Here is a 27,859-nt window from a genome sequence, read left to right on the forward strand (position 1 = left end):
GAAACCCATTCGGGAAGGCAAAAGTGTCATTTGATCAGAAGATTCCTCTAAACCGAAGAAGGGGAGGGGGGCAAAATCCGTGTTAACTTCAAATAGAGATGGTCAGGAATGAAGATAATTAAAATGCCTAGTATGGCATGATAGTTTGGCTTCGAAAGGATCTTTGTGAATGTAACTTGGCAGCAGCCACGTCTGGCCTTCAATTTTATTTATTTTATTTTATTTTATTTTGAATTTGTATACCGCCCTTCTCCCTGAGGACTCAGGGCGGTGAACAGCCAAGTAAAAACATCAAGTACAAATATTAAAATACAATTAAAAGATATATATATAAATTTGGCCCCATTAATTAAAAACGATAAACAAAACAATTAAAAACACTTAAAAAATTAGGCCAGCCTGGTTTGTTGGAAAAAGAAGGTTTTAAGGGCACGGCGGAAGGCACTGAGGTCTTGGATTCTCCTTATCTCTGGGGGCAACTGATTCCAGAGGGTGGGTGCCCCCACAGAGAAGGCCCTCCTCCCTTTATGAAGATGTAAACCCAGAGTCAGAGTTAGAACGAACACCAGAATGATTCTTTATTTTCAGGCTGATTCATCTGGGCTAGAAAAAACAGAAAAACCAAGATGACCTCTCTATGGCTGTTAAGTGGTTTGCAAAGTTCTTGCATCCGAATAGGATAACCTTAAGCAGAAACTACTCTGCTGCTACTAACGTTGGAGGCAGTGCTGAAATCCAATTTTTTTTTTACTACCGGTTCTGTGGGCATGGCTTGGTGGGCAGGGTGTGGTGTGGTGTGGCTTGGTGGGCGTGGCAGGGAAAGGATACTGCAAAATCTCCATTCCCACCCCACTCCAGGGAAAGGATACTGCAAAATCTCCATTTTCAGCCCACTCCAGGGGAAGGATACTGCAAAATCCCCATTCCCTCCCCACTCCTGGGGGAAGGATATTGCAAAATCCACATTCTCACCCTACTCTGGAGCCAGCCAGAGGTGATATTTGCCGGTTCTCCAAACTACTCAAAATTTCTGCTACCAGTCATCCAAACTGCTCAAAATTTCTGCTATGGGTTTTCCAGAACCTGTCAGAACCTGCTGGATTTCACCCTGGATTGGAGGTGACTCACAGCAGTTCGTTCTCTCTCTCTCTCTCTCTCTCTCTCTCTCTCTCTCTCTCTCTCACACACACACACACACACACACACACACATATACAAGCTATCAGATTTAATGGCTGATCTACAAACAGGAAGGCCCAATTTTGAATTTTGATTGATTGATTGATTGATTGATTGATTGATTCATTCATTCATTCATTCATTCATTCACAATGGGTCTATCATGACCTGTAGGCCCCTTTTGAGATATGAGAATTTTCCTATACAGTACCTTTTCTACATGTTCCTGTTATCTTTGACCAGATCAGATAGGATAACCTTAAGCAGAAACTACTCTGCTGCTACTAACACTGGAGGTGACTCACAGCAGCTCTTTTTTTTACTACCAATTCTGTGGGCGTGGCTTGGTGGGCATGGCAGGGGAAGGATACTGCAAAATCCCCATTCCCTCCCCACTCCTGGGGGAAGGATATTGCAAAATCTCCATTTCCACCCCACTCTGGGGCCAGCCAGAGGTGGTATTTGCCGGTTCTCTGAACTACTCCAAATTTCCAATACCGGTTCTCCAGAACCTGTCAGAACCTGCTGGATTTCACCCCTGCTGTACACCCCTTCTGAGGTATGGGAATTTTCCTGTACAGTAACCTTTTCTAAATATTCCTGTTATCTTTGACCAGATCCCAAAACCACAAATGTTTGAGAAATCCAGAGTTGTGGGGTTCAAGATTTCCTGACAGCTAGAGATATGTTGCTCTCTTAAAAGACCTAGTTAATCCAGGAAGGGACGCCTTGTTTTTCTCCAACGGAGACTCCCCAAATCTACTTCCCTAGCCAATGCCAGCCACAGATGCTCAGTGGATTGAGTTTAGTTGAAATGGAAAATACCTCTAGTTTAAACAAATTCATGGCAGAACAGAAATCCATTACTGGCAATTTGCCATGATAGCTTTATGGAGCCATGAAGTACATACCTCTAAATTATCACTCTCTGCAGAGAGACGGGTGGAGAATAGTTATTGCTTTTAAGCTCCTTTTATGATCTTCTCTTAGATGTCTAGTTTGAGCCCTTGTGGCAGATCCAGCAAGATTCTTTCTGCCACTTTCCCTTCGATTTGAGCTTTCCATTTGATTTCTTCATTGTACAGATTAACAGAGTCGGAAGGGACCTTGTAGGTCATCTAGTCCAACCTGCCACCCAAGTAGGAGACCCTACACCATTTCAGACCAATGGCAATCCAGTCTCTTCTTGAAAGTTTCCAGTGATGAAGCTCCCACAACCTCCGAAGGCAACTTTTGTTCCATTGGTTGATTGTTCTTGCTGTCAGAAAATTCCTCCTTATTTCCAGGTTGAATCTCTCCTTGTTCAGTTTCCATCCATTATTCCTTGTCTGGCCTTCAGGTGCTTTGGAGAATAGCTTGACCCCCTTCCTCCTCTCTGTGGCAACCCCTCAAGTATTTGAAGACTGCTATCCTGTCTCCCCTGGTCCTTCTCTTCACTAGACCAGCCATGCCCAGTTCCTGCAACCATTCATCATATGTTTTAGCCTCCAGTCCCCTCATCATCCTGGTTGCCCTTCAGATTTCTGATTACAATTGACTAGGAATCGATCTGCAGGGAAGCGTTTCATTTTTTAAAATCCCCATATTGCATCTGGCACAATGCATGCCAACATATTCCAACTGCTAAGCATATGGTCCATCCAAATATATACCTAAGGCAGGTTACCGATGGTGTGCCAAGGACTGGGTATCCAGCAGCAGTGGCCCCCGGGACTGGCACGAAGGACTGGTTCCATGGAGAGAGGTTTTTCCATGGTGTGTGGTTTTGAATACTGCCTGTGTCCTGCAGATGGGGCTTCATTTGTTTGCACAGCCCAGTTTCTGGCATGCCGCGACCCGGTGCCAGTCCACAGATCCATGGTTGGAGATGTGAGATTCAGCTGGTTCTTGTTACGGTCCACCAGCAACCTGCGGAGCTGGCAGTGGAGTCGGACAGTGAGGAGGCTGAGGTAGAACAGGGGCCAGTCCTGGAGGCTGGGAAAGGCCCGGATGAGGGCTCTGCGTCAGAGGCAGAGATGGGGCCAGGGCCATTGGGGAGTGATGTGCGGACTCCGGAGCCTCCAGAGGCTGACAGTAGAGAGGCAGAGGAACAGGAGGAGCCTGTTGAAAAGAGCTGCCAGAAGACAAGAGCAGCTAAAGGAAAAAGGACGGCTCCGCCTACCCGCCTGGATATAATGCGCGAGCACTGCGCATGCTCAGAAGGCTGTGCGCATGTGCAAAGGAGGTGCGCACGCTCACATTTGCGAACCGGTAGGAAGGTAAGTGAATCCCATCTCTGTTGGGGACCCTTGTCCAACAGGACCAAATATAGCCAAGAGAGGGAAGGAGAGCAATTTTTTTAAAAAAAGTAATCATTTCTTTATTAACTGTACCAATAAGAGATGAAATCTGTACACTTCATTTCTCTCCGAAGAGAATCCATTGCCTCTGCTGTTATATATTCACTTGCATTATTGCTTTATGAGAAACACAACACCTCTGCCGTCCCTGGAGTAATAAATACTACGAGTTGTTTGATACGGTATTTTACTTGAAGGGCTGGCTCTCCAAAGAACCCTAGAAAGCCCTATGAATGAAAGATGTGTGTATCTAAACAGCATCATCTCTGTAATTCCATCAAAGATTCTTAGATTGGTTTCCCAGGATTGCCTCCGAGCACACTTTTAAAGAGGCCACTTTCCAACAGCATGTGAAGAGCTCTAGGCCAGGGAAAGAGTAACTGTGGAGAGAGCTGCCGTTGTAACTCATCTGGAGTGTGCCTTATTCGGGATATCTGGGGTAAACACATTTATATTTCTTTCAGTCTTGCTAAGAAAGTTTGGCAGTCCTTAGCTTGGGGAAAGAAAGGGCCACCAAAGGAGAATGCAACCAAGGTCTGTCTGTCTGCCTCTCTCTCTCTCTCTCTCTCTCTCTCTCTCTCTCTCTCTCTCTCTCTCTCTCTCTCTCCCCTGTTTCTTTCTCTCTCTGTGTCTCTGTCTCTCTCTGTCTCTCTCTCTCTCCCTGTTTTGCTCTCTGTCTCTCTCTCTGTCTCTGTCTCTGTCTCTCTGTCTCTGTCTCTGTCTCTGTCTCTCCCTGTTTTTCTCTCTCTCTCTGTCTCTGTCTGTCTCTGTCTCTCTCTCTCTCTCCCTGTTTCTCTCTCTCTCCCTGTTTTTCTCTCTCTCTCTGTCTCTTTCTCTGTCTCTCTCTGTCTCTCTCTCTCTCCCTGTTTCTCTCTCTCTGTCTGTCTCTGTCTCTCTCTCTCTCCCTGTTTCTCTCTCTCTCTCTGTCTCTCTCTCTCCCTGTTTTTCTCTCTGTCTCTGTCTCTCTGTTTGTCTCTCTCTCTCTCTCTCTGTCTCTCTCTCTGTCTCTCTCTGTCTCTCTCTCTCTCCCTGTTTTTCTCTCTGTCTCTGTCTCCCTGTTTCTCTCTCTCTCTGTGTCTCTGTCTCTCTGTTTGTCTCCCTCTCTGTCTCTGTCTCTGTCTCTGTCTCTGTCTCTCTCTCTCCCCCTGTTTCTCTCTCTCTCTCTCTCTCTCTCTGTGTGTGTGTGTGTGTGTGTCTCTCTCTGTGTGTGTCTCTCTGTTTGTCTCTCTCTGTCTCTCTCTGTCTCTCTGTCTCTGTTTGTCTCTCTCTGTCTCTCTCTGTCTCTCTGTCTCTGTTTGTCTCTCTCTCTGTCTCTCTCTCTCTATGTCTCCCTGTTTCTCTCTTTCTCTGTCTCTGTACAAACCAAACATGAGTCACTGAACAAGCATTCAAGTCCTCTTATAAAAAAAAAATCACTGCAATGGATTTCTAGAGAGACATCAGATTCAAACATCACCAACCCTCATTCTCCTGTCCTTCAGTAGCAAAGGAAAACAGCAGAGATTGAACTATAGTTAAGGGTGAGTGGAAATGTTCTTCCTGCAGAAATTTCGGCTGTCTTCTTCTCTTGTCAAAGGGCCTTCTGCTTTTCTGTTTCATTCTCAAGATACCTGAGTATTTTCTTTTTCCTTTTCCATTTTTTATTTTTTTTAAAGTTTTTTATTTTAAACACATTAAAAACAAAACATAGACATACTACATTTATAAAAGAAAAATAAACAATAAAAACAAAAAAAGAGAGAAAATATCAATTTTCTTTTCGGCTGGATGCAGTGATCCTTTCTTTCTATATATTAATATTTACAGATATTTTAGTATTAACTTATTTAACATTCGTTTCCTACTTTCTTTCATTCCCTCTGTCCTATAAGTTGATCGGCCACATTTTCCCCCTCCTTCCTTCCTTCATTTAACTTATTTCCTTCTTTTTCAACCATTTATACCATCTACCATTTATACCAAGGAGGTGGGAAACGGGATCTTTACACACAAGCCACACTTTGATTATCTCACTACTAGGTAAATATGTGCTAGTCGTCCCCAACTCTAGGGGGCAGTGCTCATCTCCGTTTCAAAGCCAAAGAACCAGCGCTGTCTGAAGATGTCTCCATGGTCATGTGGCCGGTATGACTAAACGCCAAAGGCGCATGGAATACTGTTCCCTTCCCATCAAAGGTGGTCCCTATTTTTCTACTTGCATTTTTGACGTGCTTTCGAACTGCTAGGTTGGCAGAAGCTGGGACGAGTCACGGGAGCTCACCCCATTACGCGGCACTAGGGATTCGAACCGCTGAACTGCCGGCCTTTCGATCGACAAGCTCAGCGTCTTAGCCACTGAGCCACTACATCCGTCTCACTACTAGACAAGCGCAAGACCACATTCACTCCCCAAAATATCTCCCTGATATTATCCTTTCCTCTGGAGAGAATTTTCTTTCATTAAAATGAGTGAGAACTGGTGAAAATAATAATAATAATAATAATAATAATAATAATAATAATAATAATAATAACAACAACAACAACAACAACAACAACAACAACAACAATAACAACAATAATAATAATTGCATCCGACGATACCTTAACAGTTCCTAGGTCCTTGGTTAGGACTCGAGCTGCTGAGCTATTAACCAGCCTCAAAGGCTGTGAATCTCACTAAAGATTAAATAATAATAATAATAATAATAATAATAATAATAATAATAATACAGATTTTTCATTTTTCATATGGCATTAACCCAGCTTTATTCTTGCTGTTTCCCTGCTAAACACCAAATTTCTTCCCCATCACGTATTTTCCAATTGTACGAGGTTACTGGCTGCGGTGGCCCCTTTGCTCAGCAGTTTTCATTAACATTCTAGCCAGAATTTTTAATGGATGCCATTAATTGCCGTATTAAGACCTCAAGGTTGGAGCAACTCAACTCTTGCCCAACGGTGCCAGATGCAGGTGCCAAGACCGAATAGTTCAGGGTCAAGAAAGACTTCAGAACGACACACACAATTAGGATGAGATCTCGTCTTATCCAAAGGATTCAATTCATTTATTTCTGTGGGATACTCTGAGCTGGCTTGTTTTCTGGTGGATGTTTCATTATCCAACTGGGCAACATCTTCATCACCCTCCTAGCCCTGATGATGGTCCCTATCTGGTTAATAAAACATCTGCAAGAAAATACCCAAACTCAGAGAGTACCAAGAGCCTCGCAGTTCGAACCTGAGCTATAAATATTCCTTTCTTTGGTACAATTTATTTCTTTACTTATTTCATAGTAGAGAGCTTGTTTGACCCAGTGCCCTTGATCACTTATGATGGGTTTAAAATGAATGCCTGGGTACTCATTCTGAAGAAAATGTTGCAAAATGAGGATCTTTCCATTTGCCTTTTTTTTTTCCTGCTCACAAATGGGTGTTGTTGTTTTTTTTTTTTTTTGCATCGTAGCCTATATTGTCCCTTTGCCAAGAAACTTCAAGAAAGGATTGGCTAAAGTGTCAAGGTTTCCCCAGGAGGCTTCGGTAGACTCTTAAAAGTCTAAATGGACAATTAAAGCCTGCAGAACATTGATTTCAAGACAGGCTTTATATTCTGCGAACTCCTATTGATTTTGCAGCAATTAAAGGACACATTCAGATTCCACCAATCAACACCTGCAATCAAAACGCTCCTAACGTTAAACTGAGCATTAATTCTATAACTCCAGCTATTTTCTTGGCCTACTTATTGCTATTATCTCTTCTAGAAGTCTACCTTGGTTGTAAGTATCTTACCTAGCTATTGTGAGAGTAGGGATAGAGGGTAGGGTACAAAACTATAGGTTCTTTGCTGTTATTTCCTTCCTTCCTTCCTTCCTTCCTTCCTTCCTTCCTTCCTTCCTTCCTTCCTTCCTTCCTTCCTTCTTTCTTTCCTCCCTCCCTCCCTCCCCCATTTTTCCTCCCTTCCATTTTGTTTTCCTTTCTTTTCTTTTCCTTTCCTTCCTTTAATTTCCTCTTCCTTCCTTCCTTCCTCCCTTCCTCATACTCTATTCTTCCTCCGTCCCATTTTTCCTCTCTCCCTCCCTCCCATTTTTCCTCCTTTTCTTTCCTTTCCTTATTCATCCATTTACTTCCTTTCCTTTTCCTTCCTTCCTTCCTTCCTTCCTTCCTTCCTTCCTTCCTTCTTCCCTTCCTCATACTCTAGTCTTCCTCCCTCCCTCCCATTTTTCTCCCTTCCCTTCCCTTCCCTTCCTTTTCTTTTCTTTTCCTTTCCTTTCCTTATTCATCCATTTACTTCCTTTCCTTATTCATCCATTTACTTCCTTTCCTTTCCTTTCCCTTCCTTCCTTCCTTCTTCCCTTCCTCATACTCTATTCTTCTTCCCTCCCTCCCATTTTTCCTTCCTTCCTTCCTTCCTTCCTTCCTTCCTTCCTTCCTTCCTTCCTTCCTTCCTTCCTTCCTGCCTTCCTGCCTGCCTGCCTTCCTGCCTGCCTTCCTCCCTCCTTCCCTCTCCCATTTTTCCTCCCTTCCATTTTCTTTTCTTTTCCTTTCCTTTCTTTTCCTTTCCTTCCTTTAATTTCCTATTCCTTCCTTCCTTCCTTCTTCCCTTCCTCATGCTCAATTCTTCCTCCCTCCCATTTTTCCTCCTTTCCTTTCCTTTCCTTTCCTTTCCTTTCCTTTCCTTTCCTTTCCTTTCCTTTCCTTTCCTTTCCTTTCCTTTTTCATCCATTTACTTCCTTTCCTTTCCCTTCCTTCCTGCCTTCCTTCTTCCCTTCCTCATACTCTATTTTTTCTCCCCCCTCCCATTTTTCTCCCTCCCTCCCTCCCTCCCCAGAAAAGAACAAAACAACATTCAGGATGTTTACCTTATCTGAATGGTTAAGCTCCCTGACCAAGCAAATCTTTGCAAATCAAAGATTTGCAAATCAAAAGCAATTTTTTTTTTTTGCAGACATTTCACTACTCAACTATGTAACATAATCAGTGCTAGAAGAGAGTGGGGTTTGCTCTCTGTTTATGCACCCATGACTTGCCCCATCAGGGTTGCTGGGAGTGTTTTGGTGGTTCCATAATTTGGCTATTATTTACCGTTTCATTGTTGGTTGTTTGCTCTATAACTCACAAGGTATCGTCACTTTTTAACTGAGTCTTCTGGCAAATTTAGAACTTCAAAAAGTCCAGGAAGTTTTAGAAGAGAACAAGCCTTCAGCCTGTTCTTTTTGCATTTTCAGTCCTATTTTTTATTTCTAATTTTTTTTTCATTATCGTTCAATCAAGCCTGGCTTTCCATGGCTATAAAAAATGATGAACACAGGGGCACTTTTTAAAATTTTAAAACAACAATGGCATGTTATTTAAGCATCAGGAAGAGCAGCTGAGCAAATGCTAGAGAGGAAGGGTCTTGGCAAAGGAACACCTCATTTTTATTTTTTATTTTTTTTACTGAACAGTAGCCAAGCATCGTTCTGCTGAGCGGCTTGAAAAGAAAGTTGGCCCCATAACAAGCAATCATTATTCATGTAATTTTGAGCACCTCAGCATTTGCTGAAGGAAATGTCTTCTGCATAGAAATGTTGGGATGTAGGCAGTGGTGAAATTCAAATTTTTTTTTACTACCGGTTCTGTGGGCATGGCTTGGTGGGAATGGCTGGAAAGCTGGTTAGTGGGGTGGGGAGGGAATGGGGATTTTGCAGTATCCTTCCCCTGGAGTGGGGAGGGAATGGGGATTTTGCAGTATCCTTCCCCTGGAGTGGGGAGGGAATGGGAATTTTGCAGTATCCTTCCCCTGGAGTGGGAAGGGAATGGGGATTTTGCAGTATCCTTCCCCTGAAGTAGGGAGGGAATGGGGATTTTGCAGTATCCTTCCCCTGGAGTGGGGAGGGAATGGAGATTTTGCAATATCCTTCCCCTGGAGTGGGAAGGGAATGGGGATTTTGCAGTATCCTTCCCCTGGAGTGGGGAGGGAATGGGGATTTTGCAGTATCCTTCCCCTGCCACTCTCACCAAGCCATGCCCCACGAAGCCACGCCCACAAAACCGGTAGTAAAAAAAATTTTTGTATCCCACCACTGGATAGAAAGACGAAGCAACAGCCCATAAGAAACTATAGACCTGTTTGCTGTTGGAAGGAACAAGGTAGAAGGAAGGACTGTAAAATCAAAATAGCTACAGAACAGACATATTTTCTTTAGATCCAATCCTTCCAGTGTTCTTGTTTCTATTTGGAAACAAAAAAAAAAAAAAACCAGAAAAAAAAAAACCAGATGAACATTTGATACCATCTTAATTTAAAGATATTAGCAGTTCTTTGATGTGGCCAAAATAGTCAACCTTTCTTCCTTTTTTCTTTTTTACCTGCTTTTTTTTAATTATTATTTATATGCCGCCCTTCTCTGGAGACTCAGGGCGGCTTACACTGCGTTAAGCAATAGCCTTCATACTTTTGTATATTTATACAAAGTCAGCTTATTGTCTCCACAAACTGGGTCCTCAATTTACCTACCTTAGAAAGGATGGAAGGCTGAGTCGACCTTGAGCATGGTGAGATTTGAACTCGCAGTAATTGCAGGCAGCTGGATATTAAATGCTGCCTTAGTAGGAGGCATTAGCCTCCTACGCCACTCAGGCTCCTTAACCTTATTAAGACAATTCTTCAAAGTATTTGTCGGCAAAAACCATTCATCCCAATGTCACTTAGATTTTAATCCCTTTGCCTTAGATTTAGCACCAGAAAAGTAGATTCCAAAGTATAAAATTAGGTTCTGCAGGTTCTGCATAGTACTAGGTAAATAATATATTTATTTATTTATTTATTTATTTATTTATTTATTTATTTATTAGTCCAATTTATATGCCGCCCTTCACCGTAGACTCAGGCGGCTTACAATGCATTATAGCAATAGCCTGCATACTTTTTTGTATATACCTGTTTATTAGGGCTTTCGCCCCCCCCCCAAGCGGTGTTGTTCTATACAAAGTTGACTTATTGCCCCCACAATCCGGGTCCTCAATTTACCTACCTCGAAAGGATGGAAGGCTGAGTCAACCTTGAGCCTGGTTGAGATTCGAACTAATTGCAGGCAGCTGGCAGCTAAGTGCTAGCACTTAATAGCACTTTAGTCCGCTGCACCACCGAGGCTCTTCATACATGGATACAGGTCCTTGGGAAAGACTCAGGTGGATAAAAATGCCAAATCAAACCTAAACATCTGGGTGACTGTGCAAATCCAGTCTAAACATCTGGCTGACCATGCAACCAGCCATAAGAAATAGAAATAGAAATTGAATGACTGTGGCAAAAGAAAACAAAGAGAGTACCAATAGTAATAGGCACCTTGGGTGTAATCCCCAAACATATGGAGCACCACTTGAAAACCACTGGCATTGACAACTTCACCATCAGTCAATTACAAAAGGCAGCTTTACTTAGAACAGCTTACATCAGGGGTGAAATCCAGCAGGTTCTGACAGGTTCTGGAGAACCGGTAGCGGAAATTTGGAGTAGTTCGGAGAACTGGCAAATACCACCTCTGGCTAGCCCCAGAGTGGGATGGGAATGGAGATTTTGCAGTATCCTTCCCCTGCTACACCCACCAAGCCACGCCCACAGAACCAGTAGTAAAACAAATTGAATTTCACCACTGGCTTACATCCTGTGAGGGACACCATCAAACAATAGCATCTGCCCATCCCACTTCCTTGGGTAGGACAGGAAAGGTCGATAAAAATGCCAAATCCAATCCCAACATCTGGCTGACTGTGCAACCGGCCATAATAAATAGAAGTAGAATAACTGTGGCAAAAGAAAGCAAAGAGAGTACCAATAGCAATAGGTTCCTTGAATGTAACCTCAAAACATCTGGAGCACCATTTAAAAAAAAACATTGGTCAAATCCAGCCTAGACATCTGGCTGGCTGTACACTCAACGATCAGAATAGTAGGTTGGTGGAAGAAGAAGAGCAAATTTCTCTGGAGAATAAACGCTGCTAGAGATATGCTGCCCTACTTTGGGATAATGCAAATATAAAGCCATCAAAGTTTAATATATTCTCAGCATCTTGGGCCTCTGTCAGCAATCACTGATGGCATTTCATAATCTCATTGTTAATGATTTATCATCGTTGGTAAGACACTCCTGTGGCATAACTAAGCACAACTCAATTTTAATCTTCACTAAGAAAATCCCCCCCACCCACCTTTGGTTAAATTGAGGTTTCTGCTCCTATTTCCTGGTGATCCTTCTCTTGCAATGGCATTGTCAAGGACTCAAGGTTTTCATTTTGGCTTGTTGATAGAATTGAATTGAATAGAATAAAATAGAATAGAATAGAGTAGAGTACAGTAGAGTAGGGTAGAGTAGAATAGAATAGAATAGAATTAGAGAAGAGAAGAGTAGAGTAGAGTAAAGTAGAGTAGAGTAGAGTAGAGTAGAATTAGAGTAGAGTAGATTGGAGTAGAGTAGAATAGAATAGAATAGAATTAGAGTAGAGTAGAGTAGATTAGATTAGATTAGAGTAGAATAGAATAGAATAGAATAGAATTAGAGTAGAGTAGAGTAGAGTAGAGTACAATAGAATAGAATTGAAATAGAATAGAATAGAATAGAATAGAATAGAATAGAATAGAATAGAATAGAATAGAATAGAATAGAATAGAATAGAATAGATATTGGAATGAAAAAGAATAGAATAGAATAGAATAGAATAGAATAGAATAGAATAGAATAGAATAGAATAGAATAGAATAGAATAGAATAGAATAGAAATGTAGAATAACAGAGTTGGAAGGGACCTTCGAGGTCTTCTAGGCCAACCCCCTGCTTAGACAAACCGTGTAAGGAAACTCTACACCACCTCAGACAAATGGTTATCTAATCTCTTTTTAAAAACTTCCAGTGTTGGAGCATGCATAACTTCTGGAAGCAAGTTGTTCCACTGATTAATTATTCTAACAGTCAGGAAATTTTTCCTTAGTTCTAAATTGCTTCTCTCCTTGATTAGTTTCCATCCATGGCTTCTTGTCCTGCCTTCAGGTGCTTTGGAGAATAGCTTGACTCCCTCTTCTTTGGGGCAGCCCCTGAGATATTGGAAGACTGCTATCATGTCTCCCCTAGTCCTTCTTTGCATTAAATTAGACGTACCCAGTTCCTGCAACCCAGTTCTTCATAGGTTTTAGCCTCCAGTCCCCTAATCCTCTTTGTTGCTCTTCTCTGCACTCTTTCTAGAGTCTCCACATCTTTTTTACATCATGGCAACCAAAACTGGATACAGGATTCCAAGAGTGGCCTCACCATGGCCTTATAAACACTTCACGTGATGATTGACTTCAAAATCATCCAGCCAGCTTTTATGTCTAAGGTGTTACTGGAACTTATAGTCTCCTGGTTTCTAGCCTGCTGGCCTTAACCACTAGACATAACTGGCTGAGGTTATGCAAACATTGCCTGTTTGCTTACTTTATTTCTCTGTGGGTGGTTGAAACTGAAAAAATAAGAAATTCTGTTTAATTTTGTCTCTAGTTTGAAAATGCTTCCGGATTTTGTGTTTGCAATGAGGGAAAAAAAATATATGAAAAAATATAAGTACAAGGGCTGACATTGTGGTGTGAAGAAAATAATCTTATACTTAACACCCAAAAAACTAAAGAACTTATAATTGACTTCAGGAGGAAGAGAGATGTACATCTACCATTGTACATAAATGGTGAGGAGGTGGAGAGGATGGGTAGTTTTAAATTTCTGGGCATTTACATCTCGGAGGACCTCTCATGGACTATGAATGTTAACATGCTTGTGAAGAAGGCACAGAAGAGGCTGTACTTCCTGAGAATGCTCAGGAAGATAAATCTATCCCACCATCTACTTCTGTCCTACTATCGCAGCACCATTGAGAGTGTCCTGACATACGGCATTCTTGCATGGTATGGGAGCAGCTCTGCAGCGGACAAAAAAGCTCTACAGAGAATCATTAAAACTGCCTAGAATATCATCGGGCTCCAGCTACCAGCCCGGGATGACATCTTCGAATCTCACTGTTTGAGAAAGTTGCATAACATTCTCAGAGACTTTTCCCATCCTGCTTACAATCTTTTTGGACTGTTGCCTTCTGGCAGAAGATACAGAACAATTAAAATTTGGACCACACGTTTTCTGAATAGTTTTTATCCCAGAGCTATAACTGCACTCAACAATGAACTAAAGGGCTACCATCGGTGAGCTGTTGGACAGCATTACTTGGTCTGCTGTGTGGATGTTTGGGTGATTTAGGGGTGGGGAATTTGTGGTGGGTGGGAGTGTGTTTGGGGATTGTTTTGTGTGTTGGACCTGGTCTTTGGGTGTTAAGTGAATTTCATTGTATGGGTATACTGTGTATACCCGTACAATGACAATAAAGTTATTATTATTATTAAAATTTGGGAGTGAAAATAGATAGTTTTGAAATGCATAAATGGAAGTCACCAAGAAGGTCAATGCTCGTTCCGAGTGCAAGGTATGGAACAATGGATTGTCAAATTCTGATAGAATGTTAGAAAAAAAAATTGTAAGAATAAGAGCAAATCAGTAGTAGAATCTACTTAAATTAGAGAAAGTTCCCTTGACGGAAGACAAGGCTAAAGGGTCATTGGATTCTTATACCGAGAAGAGCCTAATAACAGAGGATCTTAGTGTCCCCTCTTAATTCTTAATTCTATGATTCTATAATTTACGTTTGGCTGTATTCAGGAATTAAGCTTTTGAAGCATTGATTATTTCAAAGTCTGACAAAAGCCCACAGAAAATAATATAGAAGGACAATACCTATTTTGCATAACTTAATTCATTTTGATGTGGAACAGATGAACATGCAAATCTACGTTGCTACGAAGAAGAGAGTTGGGGTTTTTTTTGAACTGCCAAATGACTATCTCCAAAGAAGAAGACTCTATTATTCCTCATTAAATCAAACCTGCTGGTTTTTGTAAAATGCGGCATGAACTCAAAGCAATAAGGTAAACAACTTGCTTTTGGGTAAAAGATGTAATTCAATAAGAAAAAAAAAATGTTCTGGCAGCTTGTGATTCTGCAAGGAGAAGGAAAAGATGCAGGGAAAAGATATGAAGCAAATTTAGGATGACATCTCTTCAGATTGAAATCCTACCTGGGTTTTATATGTTTCTTGGTTCACTCTACTCCAGCTCCTGTTTCAGAAAAAAAACCTGAAATCTAGATTTTTTTCCCCCTCCTTCCTTGCTTGTTGTGTTCGCTGGCCATTTTTGGAAAAAAACACTTTAGTTTACTTTATTGTCATTGCACCTCGTACAACGAAATTAAATGCCATCTTCAGTGTACATTATACATAAAAAATAAAACACAAACACAAATCCTTCACATTCAATACAGTTGAAGTGAAAACCCTTGATACCGCATTAATATTGCACTATTCCGTAGAATTCAATATAGTTACTGCTCTGGGATAGAAGCTGCTTTTCAGCCTATTTGTCCTTGTTTTTATTGTCCTGTACCGTCTGCCAGATGGTAATAGTTCAAAAAAAAGGGTGCCCAGGATGAGATGGATCTTTAAGAATGTTTTGAACTTTCTTAAGGCAGCGGGAGCTAAAAAGCTCTTCCAAAGAGGGGAGAGGGCAACCAATGCAGGGGTGAAGTTCAAAATTTTTGTGGGCGTGGCTTGGTGGGCATGACAGGGAAAGGATATTGCAAAATCTCCATTTCCTCCCCATTCCTGGGGAAAGGATATTGCAAAATCCCCATTCCCTCCCTACTCTGGGGCCAGCCAGAGGTGGTATTTGCCGGTTCTCCAAACTACTTAAAATTTCCACTACTGGTTCTCCAGAACCTGTCAGAACCTGCTGGATTTCACCCCTGAACCAATGATCCTCTGGGCAATGATGTTAACCCTCTGGAGCACTGTCCTATCTGCCACCGTGCAATTGGCAAAGCATACACAGGTGCAATAAATTAAAATATTCTCTATGGTGCAGCGGTAAAAGGTCACCAGCAGGTGTGTTGTTTTTTTTTCAAAAAAATCACCTTCAAAAAAATCTGACCAGAAACAGAGAGAAAAGAACAAAACCTTTCTAAGGTTTTCAGATACAAAAAGTTGTGAGATGAGTTTGAGAATTAGTCAAAATTGGATGTCTATGGAGACGAACAGAATAACAGATTCCAAAGAGACCTTTGAGGGAATTGCTCGTAGTGGAATTAGTGCAGTGGTAATCTTTGTCCTTTAGTATTTGGCACTAACAGATTTATTTATGTCTTAATTTATGAAGGCAACTCTGAGCCGTTTAAACTGCATTAATGTAGCGATGAGATTAAAATAGGTTATAGAGCAACATGGCTAGCCATAATCACATAATCCCCAATGAGGTCCAAAAATCAGTTCTTCGGGAGCAATCAAAATTTACAAGCTCCCCAAGGATTTTCTGGAAGAGACACAGGTTTTAATCACCTTCTGGAATGCTAGTAAGGATGAGCTTCCTTTGTCTCAGGGGTGACAAACTGGATTTCATTGAGGGCCGCATCAGGGTTATGTTTCACCTTGAGGGTGGGGGGCATGGCCAGTTCGACGTCACTCGTGTCGGGGGCACCTGTGGTGGCCAAGTGCTAAGGCAGGATTTTCCTCAGACCCTCCCTCCCTCTCATTATAATCTCCTTCCTTCCTTCCTTCCTTCCTTCCTTCCTTCCTTCCTTCCTTCCTTCCTTCCTCCCTCCCTCCCTCCCTCCCTCCCTTTCTCCCTTCCTTCCTTCTCTTTTCTTCTTCCTTCCTATCTTTCCTTCTTCTTCGTCGTCTTTCGTCTTTCCCTTTCTCCTTTCCTGTCCCTTCTTGGATGCTCAAATGCAAAAGGGGGCCAGATTTAAGCACCCCCATTGGCCAGATTCAGTCAGTGGGCTTTGAGTTTGACACCTCTGCTTTATCTCAATGGTTACGCTAGCACAGAAGAGGATAGTTACAGAGAAATCTACTGGCAATTACTTCCTAATGTTTGGGAAGCATAGCTTCTCTCCAAGATCTTAGCTAAGAGGCAGATTCAACTCAGAGTAGGTGGTCTGGAAGATATCCAGGTCCTGAGCCTTTAAAATGTTAACCAGAACCTAGAAGGCTACTACTAGCAGTAGTAGATTGTACCTAGAAGGCTACTACTAGCAGTGCATCTCTTAAAGCAGATTCAACCATTTTGGTGAAGTGGTAAAGGTACCAGGGTATAAACCAGGAGGATGTGAGTTATAGTCCCATCTTGGTTGGGAAACTGGTTGGGTGACTTCGGCCAATCACCAGGTGACTGGGAGTTCTAGTCCCACTTTGGCATGGAAGCCAGCTGAGTGACTTTGGGTCAATCACCAGGAGACTGGAAGTTGTAATCCTACCTTAAGCATGAAAGCTGGCTGGGTGATTCTGAGCCAATTACCAGGAGACTGGGAGTTCTAGTACCACTTTAGGCACGAAAACCAGCTGAGTGACTTTGGGTCAATCACCAGGAGACTGGAAGTTGTAATCCTACCTTAAGCATGAAAGCTGGCTGGGTAATTCTGAACCAATCACCAGGAAGCTGGAAGTTCTAGTACCACTTTAGGCATGAAAACCAGCTGAGTGACTTTGGATCAATCACCAGGAGACTGGAAGTTGTAATCCTACCTTAAGCATGAAAGCTGGCTGAATGATTCTGAGCCAATCACCAGGAGACTGGGAATTCTAGTCCCACTTTGGCATGGAAGCCAGCTGGGTGACTTTGGATCAATCACCAGGAGACTGGAAGTTATAATCCTACCTTAAGTATGAAAGCTGGCTGGATGATTCTGAGCCAATCACCAGGTGACTGGGAGTTCTAGTACCACCTTAGGCATGAAAGCCAGCTGTGTGACTTTGGGCTAGTCGCTCTCTCTCTCTCTCTCTCAGCCCAATTCACCTCACAGGATTGTTGTTGTGTGAAAAATAGGAGGAAGGAATATTATGTATGTTTGCCGCCTTATTTATAAACATAAGAAAGGTGAGATAAAAATTTAATAAATAAATCTACAGCACATCAATGGAAAGGAGTATCAGGGATCTACCTACTGTTTCAGTGAGTAAAAAAAAAAAAAAATACTGTCATCAATGCAGAACAGTAGGTAGATTGATACCAGAACAGGATGGGATAATTAAACCAAGTAATGAGAGAACTCAGATTTGCAGTGAGTGGTGCAGTTGTCACCAAACATGTTGTTGTTCAAGATTTATTCCCAACACAAGCTTTTGATAAAGAAAACATCTGTTGCAAGTGGCACAAAAGCGAGGGGGGAAAGAAAGGTTTCGGCATGGCATGAATATGAAAATACCTGTTTTTTAAAGTGGGCTTGAAACAGAAGGGAACACAGGAAAAAAAAAAGATTTTTCATGGATCGTTTCTGTTTTCCGGTATTGTTTCAATCACTTCCAATAACCTGCAGCACTTCGTTCAAATCGCTCTCCCGAAGTTTACTTATTTATTGGTTCAATTTATATGCCGCCCTTCTCCGGAGACTCAGGGCACCTTACAATGCGTTAAGCAATAGCCTTCATACTTTTGTATATACCTGCTTAGTAGGGCTTTCGCCTCCCCCCCAAGCGGTGTTCTTTTTTATACAAAGTCAGTTTATTGCCCCCACAATCCGGGTCCTCATTTTACCTACCTCGGAAGGATGGAAGGCTGAGTCAACCTTGAGCCTGGTGAGATTTGAACTCGCAGTAATTGCAGGCAGCTGGCAGCTAAGTGCTACTTTAACAGCACTTTAGTCCGCTGCACCACCAAGGCTCCTTCGAGAAGTTTCATAACCTGTCTGGTCAGAGGAAAGAAAGGGAGACGAGTAGGCCCCCTTTTAAAAACCATGCCTTGATTGAATTTCAAACCCGATGGAGCAGATGGCCTTTTCTCTCTTCGTGGATAGAAGGGAAGGAAAAGGAAAAACGGAAGAAGACATTTGAAGGGGGCTGCTAATTAGTGACAGTTTTAATTGCGTCTTGCTTTGAAGCTGGGGAGATGCGCAAGACAGCTGCACATGGGAAAAAGCCAGCAATCATCTGGGCTTCTTTCAAGAAGGGCAAACCCACAATACACAGACCTTAGTGGAAGAGGTTGTTGAGTGGTCCTTAATGGGTCTAAGTCTACATGGAGGGAAGTAAGCAGTGGGGTCTTACTCCCAGTACTCTTCAGTATTTTATTTTATTTATTTACTTTGTCAAACATGTACAAGATAACAGGAATAAGTATAAACATGGATATGAATACAGGAAATGGGTACAAATAAATGGGGACAGTAGGACAGGGACGGTAGGCACGCTGGTGCATTTATACACAGCCCTTACAGACCTCTTAGGAATGGGGTGAGGTCAACAGTAGGCAGTTTAAGTTTAAACTTAAAGCCATAAGAATTTAGTTTTAACGGTAGTTTGTCATGTACCACTGAATCAAAAGCTTTGCAGAAGTCTATGTAAATTGTGTCTATTGCTTTACCCTGGTTGAGTACATATGGGCTAGTCGTTCCTGATTCTAGGGGGCGGTGCTCATCTCCGTTTCAAAGCCGAAGAGCCAGCGCTGTCCGAAGACGTCTCCGTGGTCATGTGGCCAGCATGACTCAACGCCAAAGGCGCACGGAACGCTGTTACCTTCCCACCAAAGGTGGTCCCTATTTTTCTACTTGCATTTTTGTATGTGCTTTCAAACTGCTAGGTTGGCAGAAGCTGGGACAAGGAACGGGAGCTCACCCCGTTACGCGGCGCTAGGGATTCGAACCGCTGAACTGCCGACCTTTCTGATCGGCAGTGCCTTAGCCACTGAGGCACTGTGTCCCTCTTGACATTATATTAGGAATGCATTATTGTTAGTGTGGGAGAAAATTAGAGAACAACATTACTTGAGGATACCAGTTTGGCTTTCAACAATGGAAGCACTGATTCACCCAAATGTTATTAACATGGAAAATATTGTTAGATACAAAGATATTGTGAATGTAACGGGGGAATTCAAAACTAAACAAGAATTGAGCGATCAAGGGATTGATATGGCATGGTACTCACAAGTGCAGATACATTCTAGATATGAGAAACATGTTAAACTATATGGTTTTTATAATGTACTAAAAGCACTAGACAAGATATTATCAGGGACAGAAGGAAAATTGATAAAGAAAATGTACAGCTACTTATTAGACATGAAATTGGAAGAAGAACAAGTAGACAATGATAGCCAGCTGCACTGGCTCCCGGTGGTCTTCCGGGTGCGCTTCAAGGTTTTAGTTACCACCTTTAGAGCGCTCCATGGCTTAGGACCTGGTTATTTATGGGACCGCCTACTACCACCAATAGCCTCCCACTGGCCGGTACGCTCCCATAGAGAGGGGCTCCTCCGGGTGCCGTCGGCCAAACAATGTCGACTGGCGGCCCCTAGGGGGAGAGCCTTCTCTGTGGGGGCACCTACCATCTGGAACGAGCTCCCCCCGGAGATACGGAGGATCCCGGATCTGCGCACCTTCCGCCGCGCTCTTAAGACCTTTTTATTCCACCAGGCGGGCCTGGCCTAAATCTTTTCCCTCTTTTTAATTATGCAAATTTTAATTGGTTTTAAATGATTGGGGTGTTTTAATTTGTCTGGGCCAAATTGTTTAATTCGATTTTACTTTGTTTTTAAATTTTGTATCTATGTATTTTTACTGTTTGGCTGTTTGGCTGAGTCCTTCGGGAGTAGGGCAGTATACAAATCAAATAAATAAAAATAAAATAAAATAAAATAAAATAAAATAAAATAAAATAAAATAAAATAAAATAAAATAAAATAAAATAAAATAAAATAAAATAAAAAACTTATGGTTATACAATAGAGTTAGTCAAATGGCAGAAAATGTGGGATAGGAACTATAAATTAACAATGTCAACTGCATACAAAGAAAACCTGTATAAGATGTTTTATAGATGGCATTTTGCACCAGCGAGATTGGCAAAGATGTTTAAAGATAAGTCAGCTAAATGCTGGAAGTGCCACCAGATACCTGGGTCATATGCTTATACTAAGCACCAAAGCCAACCGAAGATGGCACTTCTCACAATAGCTGGTGGGCTGGGGAAAAAAAAAGACTGAAGAAGTTTCCGATGATGACCATCAAGGCAATTTTTACATTTGCCCTTTCTGATTCACTTCCACGGAGATAAAATTGAACCGACAGCCTCCAAGCCTTTTCTCAAGCCAAAAGCAGCTCTTGATAAGGCCCGGAATATGGTTTACACGCTCTCTTCCAGGAGAATGAAGCTTGCAATGATCTATGGCCCGACACACCCAAGCATTTTAAAGTATAATAAATTGAATGGGTGGGCAGCTGGAGATGAAATTTGTCTCACTCATCAGAGGAGACAGACGGAATTTATTGATAGTGCCGCTTCACTCGGAGAAGTGAGGCGAGTTGGCCGTGGATTTGCCGGTGTTTTGAGCCATCTCCGGTCCACCACCGGCGAGAATGTTGGAGATTACTTTTAAGAGATCTTGGGGGGTTTCTTTAATGGGTGCTGCAAACTCCAGTAGATGTCAGCAAAATTGTGATGGATGCTGCTTATTTGACAACAGCCTATTTTCAGCTTTTGCCATCCATCATTTCGATGACATCTTCTCCCCAAAGATGCCAAAGTCAGACAGTAGGAAGCTTTGGATCTGACTTCGGCACTGCAGCCTGGACATAAGGAGATTAAAAGCAGGGTAGTGATAGAACAGAAGTACCAGCTGATGAGAACTACCGTATTTTTCGGAGTATAAGAAGCACCTTTTTTCCCCCTAAAAGGGGTTGAAAATTTAGATGCGTCTTATACACCGAATGTAGCCCCGCCCACCCACTGGCCTCCACCTTTTGGCCTCTGCCTCCCAGCAGTTACTTTCTTGCAGCAAGCAGCAAGAAGAAACAGCTCCTTTCAGCTTCAGCACAGCCTAATTAGCACAAGTTGATTGGATCGGCCTCCCGACTCTCAGCTGTTTTGCTCTCAGCTGTTTTGCTCTCAGCTGTTTTGGCCGGGCCTCTGCTGCTTGCTGCAAGGAGGTAAATTGCTGGAGCAGATTTTTTTTCTTGTGCTAATCAAGCTATGCTGAAAATGAAAATGAAAGTAAAGCAGGCTGTTTGCTGCAACGAGGCAAAATTGCTGGGAGGCAGAGGCAGAGGCAGATTTCTTTTTTCTTTTTTGTTTTCCTCACCAAAAAAGGTAGGTGCGTCTTATACTCCGAAAAATACGATAATATCATTTCTCGAGTATTTCCCACCCACCTCCAGAAATAGGCTTATATTTCCTTCCTTTTGTTTTGCAGTGTTTGAGAATTTCTTTGGAATTTCTCTTGGTAGGATCAATGTCTATGGAGGTTCTCGGTCATCCAAGTCATAGCTGTTCCAAAGGTGCTTTTTTTCCAATATTTCCAAAATAAACTGGACTTCGCTGTTTTCTTGCAGACGTTTTGGTTCTCATCCAAGAAGCTTGTTCAGTTCTGACTGAATGGTGGAGAATGGAAGGGCCCAATTCAGAGGTAGGTTGCACGTATTCTTACCACTGGTTCGTCCCACCCGCGCATGCACCCTTCGCGCCCAGGTGCACCTTCTGTGCATGCGCCCGGCCTTTCGCGCATGCACTTTGCTCTTGCGCGTGCCTTCTGTGCATGCACCCGGCTGTTCTGTCCCTGTCTCACACACGCACACAAACAGGTATCCAGGGGTTAAATAAAACTGGCAGACAACAAATTCTTTCGATAAGAGGATTGGCAGCAACCCAGTAGCTGCTTGCCAAGAACTTTACTCATAAAGGGAGGGGTTGTTCCTCTGACAGATAAACTCACAAACAAGATACACACAGTTCAAGAATTGTCAAGTCCAGTCCGTATTAAATCCAAGGCAGATAACCTTGTTTCAAAGATGCTGTCAGCGCTTCAACGCTGGCATAGAGAGCAGAGGGGAGAGAGATAAGCTCTGAACTTTTGCCTGCTAAATCCCTTTGAAGTCGGGTTGTCGTGGAAATGAGGAAGGGGGTCATTTCTGGGAAATGATGAGACGAGAAGTCTGAAGATTGACTTGGAAGATAGCCAATGAGAAGCAGAGATTTGGGGATCGGAAAGGGAGGGATTGGGGGGGGCAAAAGGTCAGTCTTGTCCGCATTGAGTCATGATCTGGTGGCTGTGCTCAATTAAAGAAAAGATTTCCTTAAAGATTGGCAGTTTGGAAATTCATTTATTTTGAGATAGCATCGAAGTCTGACAGATGCAATGTGACTCGCTAGAAGTTAGTTTTGTCCATCACAGAGCCTGAATGGCCACCTCACCCCCTTTAATCCCCTGTGGGGTGTGGTCCAGTGACTCAGCTTAATCTCTGGCATGGCTCCTTTTCTGCTGCATGCGCTTGTCTCTCCGACGCTGGCGTGGATCCAGCCAAGACTTATCTCCGTCACTGTCTGACTGCGAGGAAATACCTGGCTCCTGGCCAATCTCTTCTCCTACGGGAGACACCTGAGGCATTGCCAGAGAGGAGGGTCCTGGAGAGGGAGGCCTGGCCAACTCCTCTCCTTCATGTTCGAAGCTTTCTCCCTCCGATAAGTCGGCCTCGGGGGTTGGAGTCACAACACCGGCCTCAAAAATGTGGCTAAATAGAACAGTATTATGCTGGGGCGGGTGGGGCGGGTGGGCCAGCCCACCTACAGTCGCAGCTACTGTTTCGCCCGAACCTGCTGAATACCACCACTGGCCCAATTTCAGGACCGTATAGGCTGGAAACGTGCGGAAGAGGCTTTCATCCTGCAGTGGACAGACAATGGCTAAACTGAGGATGATGAATGATGACATAGAGGAGAATCTTAAAATGGAAGTAAGAAACCCTGGCCTGTTGTCAAAGTTTTCAGAACGTAATGTTTTGCTATTTTATTCCACGTCTATATGAAGTGGAATCTCCAGAAAACAAATTTGCTGATGGTAATTTCTCCTACTGATGGTAATTTATCATAGAAAGCAATAGATATCCTCTGTGATAGGAACTCAAGACAGGGACTTATCTTAAAAGTTTTGGGGCTACTTAAACCATGTTCTCTGTTCTGCCTGTTTTCTTCTTCTCTTGACATTTGTGGTTTTTTGATTTTCTTTCGGTTGCTTCCTACTGGCTTTCGATAGACTGGCCTCTCTTCTTGGCAATGTATGGATGTGTGAAGATATCTATTCAGCTGTTCATTCCCTATTTCCAGCAGAAATTGAGGCAAAGCAACATCTTTCCTTCTGTAGAAAGTTGTCACCCATCCCTCTGCTAGAAGAATGAAATATTTTGAGGAATATTTAAAAAGGCAGATTATTATATTTCCTAAAGGGAGAAATGGAGAAACATGCTCTTGGAGACAGAAAGCAGCCCCCACCTTCCTTAATAGCCCGCAGCAGATGTCAGCACTTAAGAGATAAAGAGCTTATTGAAAGAAACCAAGTATCTAGGTAGCTGTATTCATAGGCAAATACCCTCAATCAAGATCTAACACAGGGCAAAGCCATTAAGCCACAATAGGAATTGCCCAACACCCTTTAAGAACAGCCCCCTCGTTGCATCACCTTCAGAAACTTCAACCAAACCTAGCTCAGATGAACACCTAGGATTTGTACTTTGCCTATAGAGCCAGCTATGACCCCTACATAACCCCTACGTGGCCCCACGGGAGTCTGACAACAGCCAATAGAATACATATTCTTACACAGGAACAGGAAGCTCAAGTGCAAAGCCCAAGAGAAGGTATAAAAAAAACCCCACTCTCAACTCCATGTGGTCAGCTGCTTAGGACCTCAAGCCCATATGGTTCTGTTCATCAATAAATGGACCCTCTTTCCTTGGTGGTGCAGCAGACTAAAGCACTGTTAAGTAGCACCAGCTGCCTGCAATTACTGCAAGTTCGAATCTCACCAGGCTCAAGGTTGACTCAGCCTTCCATCCTTCCGAGGTAGGTAAAATGAGGACCCGGATTGTGGGGGCAATAAGCTGACTTTGTATAAAATAGAACACCACTTAGGGGGGGCCGAAAGCCCTACTAAGCAGGTATATACAAAAGTATGAAGGCTATTGCTTAACGCATTGTAAGCCGTCCTGAGTCTCCGGAGAAGGGCGGCATATAAATCGAACCAATAAATAAATAAATCAGCCTCCAGCCCAGAGGTGGGCTTCAAAATTTTTAGCAAGGGGTTCTCTGCCCAGTTGCTGGGCAAATGTGGCCATGATGGGCATGGCCTAGTCAGCCTCCTGCACCACAGTGGAGAGGGGTGTTTTTGCCCTCCCCGGGCTCTGGAGGCTTTACTCGAGCCCCCGGGAGGGCAAAAACGGCCTCTCCAGGTCCTGGAGGCCTTCTGGAGGCTGGAAATGGGCCCCTTTCCAGCCTTTCCAAACGTCCGGTAGGCCCGTTTTTCACCCTCCCCGAGCCTCTCCGTGCATGTGTCATGTGACAGTGATTTGCAACTCTTTTGCCAAAATCTGGTTTATACTTCCGGTTTCTGACAAAAACTGGCTCGTAATGAACACTGGGCTCCCTTAACGACCTCAGCATTCACTTTAGGACCACCATGAAAAATGTTTAAAATCAGATCAGGTCATGCGATGACTTGCTTTATAACCGTCTTGACTTACAACTGCAATTGTCAGGCTCCATTACAGGTGTAACTCAAGGACCACCTGTATAATCTTATCTTCATTCTACAGCCACAAACAGCCTGGCTGCAGTTTTTCATACCCGCTCTCTGCTTCATACCAGAGGTGGGTTTCAGCAGGTTCTGACCAGTTCTGGAGAACCGGTAGCGGAAATTTTGAGTAGTTCGGAGAACCGGTAGTAAAAATTCTGACTGGCCCCGCCCCCATCTATTCTCTGCCTCCTGAGTCCCAGCTGATCGGGAAGAAGTGGTGATTTTGCAGTAACCTTCCCCTGGATTGGGGAGGGAATGGAGATTTTACAGTATCCTTCCCCTGAAGTGGGGTAGGAATGGAGATTTTACAGTATCTTTCCCATGCCACGCCCACCAATCCATGACACGCCCATCAAGCCACACCCACAGAACCGGTAGTAAGAAAAAAATTGAAACCCACCACTGCTTCATATGCAGCTTTCCTTTTTCCACCGATAATGGAAGCTTATGATTCGAGGACTTTCTCGAGTTGCAAGAACCGTATGAGTTAATATCACCTCACTTTTAACTTTTAATGTATTCTAAAAGGGTTTGTTCAACAGCTTTTCAGAAGGAAAGAAGAGCTATTAAGGGGGGAAAAAAACACACAATTCTAGGCAGTTTGAAATGCCAGCTTTAACAACTGTGTTTAAATTTGCAAGACACGTTAAGCCAAAGCATGGTTCAATTTTTTTTAAAAAATTTTTTTTTGCTTTAACAGCCTGCACAAACCCTAGCTTTTGCAACCTACAACTCAGTTTAGTGATTTTTAGACTTACTTAGTGGTGGCTTAAAGCATGTTTTTGTTAAGCCCTGTAGGCAGGCTGTTTATTACTTTAGCTAGCTTATTCTTAAAATGCATGTTTCTACATTCTAACACGTTACACTTTAGCATTTGCCATTGTTAGCTGGCTACAGTATTGTACGTGCGAACTGGTGCAGAAATGGTGAGAACTGACATTGCACGCATCCAAAGGAATGTTTTAGTGACTGCAGAGAAAAATGTTATGCCATCACTGCACATTTATATTTAAGAACCATTTATCAACAGCATAAGAGAGCACAATGCTAAGTGTGTTTTTGACACAACTGATGATAAAGATATATTTTCCAGTCCTATTACAAACTGCATCACATTAAACAAGCTTGCATAGAAAAACAGCATCAGATGAGGTCACCTACTGCTTTTTTCCCGAAAATAAGACCCTGTCTTCAGTGGTGAAATTCAATTTCTTTTACTACCAGTTCTGTGGGCATGGCTTGGTGGGCATGGTGTGGCTGGTGGGCGTGGCAGGGGAAGGATACTGCAAAATCCCCATTCCCTCCCCACTCCAGAGGAAGGATATTGCAAAATCTCCATTTCCCCCCCACTCCTGGGGGAAGGATATTGTGAAATCCCCATTCCCACCCCACTCTGGGGCCAGCCAGATGTGGTATTTGCTGGTTCTCCAAACTACTCAAAATTTCCGCTACTGGTTCTCCAGAACCTGTCAGAACCTGCTGAATTTCATCCCTGCCTGTCTTATATTTTTTTGCCACCAAAAGAGACACCAGGTCTTATTTTTTTTGGGGGGGGGAATGTCATCCACTGACTCACCTCACTTGCACGTGCTGCCCCGGGTATCTTTTTTTCACTATCAGAGGCCTTCTGGAATATCTTCATCCGGCAAGGTCAGCGAGGATTTCCTGAAGGCCTCTGCAGCCGATAACAGAACTCCGGATTGATCCGGAGCTCTGTTATCGGCTGCAGAGGCCTTCTGGAAAGCCTTGCCACAGAAGAAATGGACTGAGGTGTACGAGACCTGGCTGCAATTGTCCAAAGGTAAGTAGTAGGGCAGCTCCACCGCCTCCACCCCCACTCTAGCTTAATTTTTACCTGTGCACCCTGGAGTGGGCGGGGGTCTTAATTAGGGCTTATTTTTGGGGTAGGGCTTATATTGGCCACACGTGTAAAACTCAAGCTAGGACTTACTTTCTGAGTAGGGTGTATTTTCAGAGAAACACGGTACTTTGAGTCATGAACCATCTGCAAGAAAACCACCAAGCTCAGAGACCACCATGGATCCCTCATTTCAACCCTGAGCTACAAATATTCTCCTTTATTGGGTTTTTTTTTAAAAAAGCCATCGGAATAGGACAGCACCATCGTAAACAAAAGGATAAAGAGACCTTGCCATTCCAAAGCACTCTGCACAAACTCCTTTCCCACATCATCGTTTCTTACAGTCTCACATTAAGTACAAGGCAATGGACTCACCGCAAATCTTTCCCGGCTTCCAAGACATTTGTTCTACCTGAGAAGTGTTCTTTCCCCTTTCTATTAGACGATCGCTTTTCCAGGTAGAGCCAGCTTCATTGGGCTTCAATGGCTTTATTAAGCCATCATGATTTATGCAGACTTTGACGAATGGCAGAGTGAGGTTAATTGGTTTGGAAGCTTTTTCTAGCGTACTGGATTAATTCTGAGAAATACACCTTCGGTGGGAAATGAGAAATCAGCACATGAGGATCGGAGGACAAATAGGAAGGTTCGGGATCATTTCCACCAACACCGACATGAATCGAGAGCAGAGCCCACTCCTTACAAGCACTGATGAGGTTGCCTCATTTAGATAATGAAACATCTGCAAGAAAACGACCAAGCTCAGAGGGCACCAAGGACCCCTCAGGTAGACCCTTCCTTGCATGGGACGTTGGTGAAGGACAAGGGCAATTTAGACAT

Source organism: Pantherophis guttatus, chromosome 9 (assembly GCF_059756535.1).
Source record: "Pantherophis guttatus breed Tessera chromosome 9, ASM5975653v1, whole genome shotgun sequence".
In the NCBI taxonomy this organism is placed as follows: domain Eukaryota; kingdom Metazoa; phylum Chordata; class Lepidosauria; order Squamata; family Colubridae; genus Pantherophis; species Pantherophis guttatus.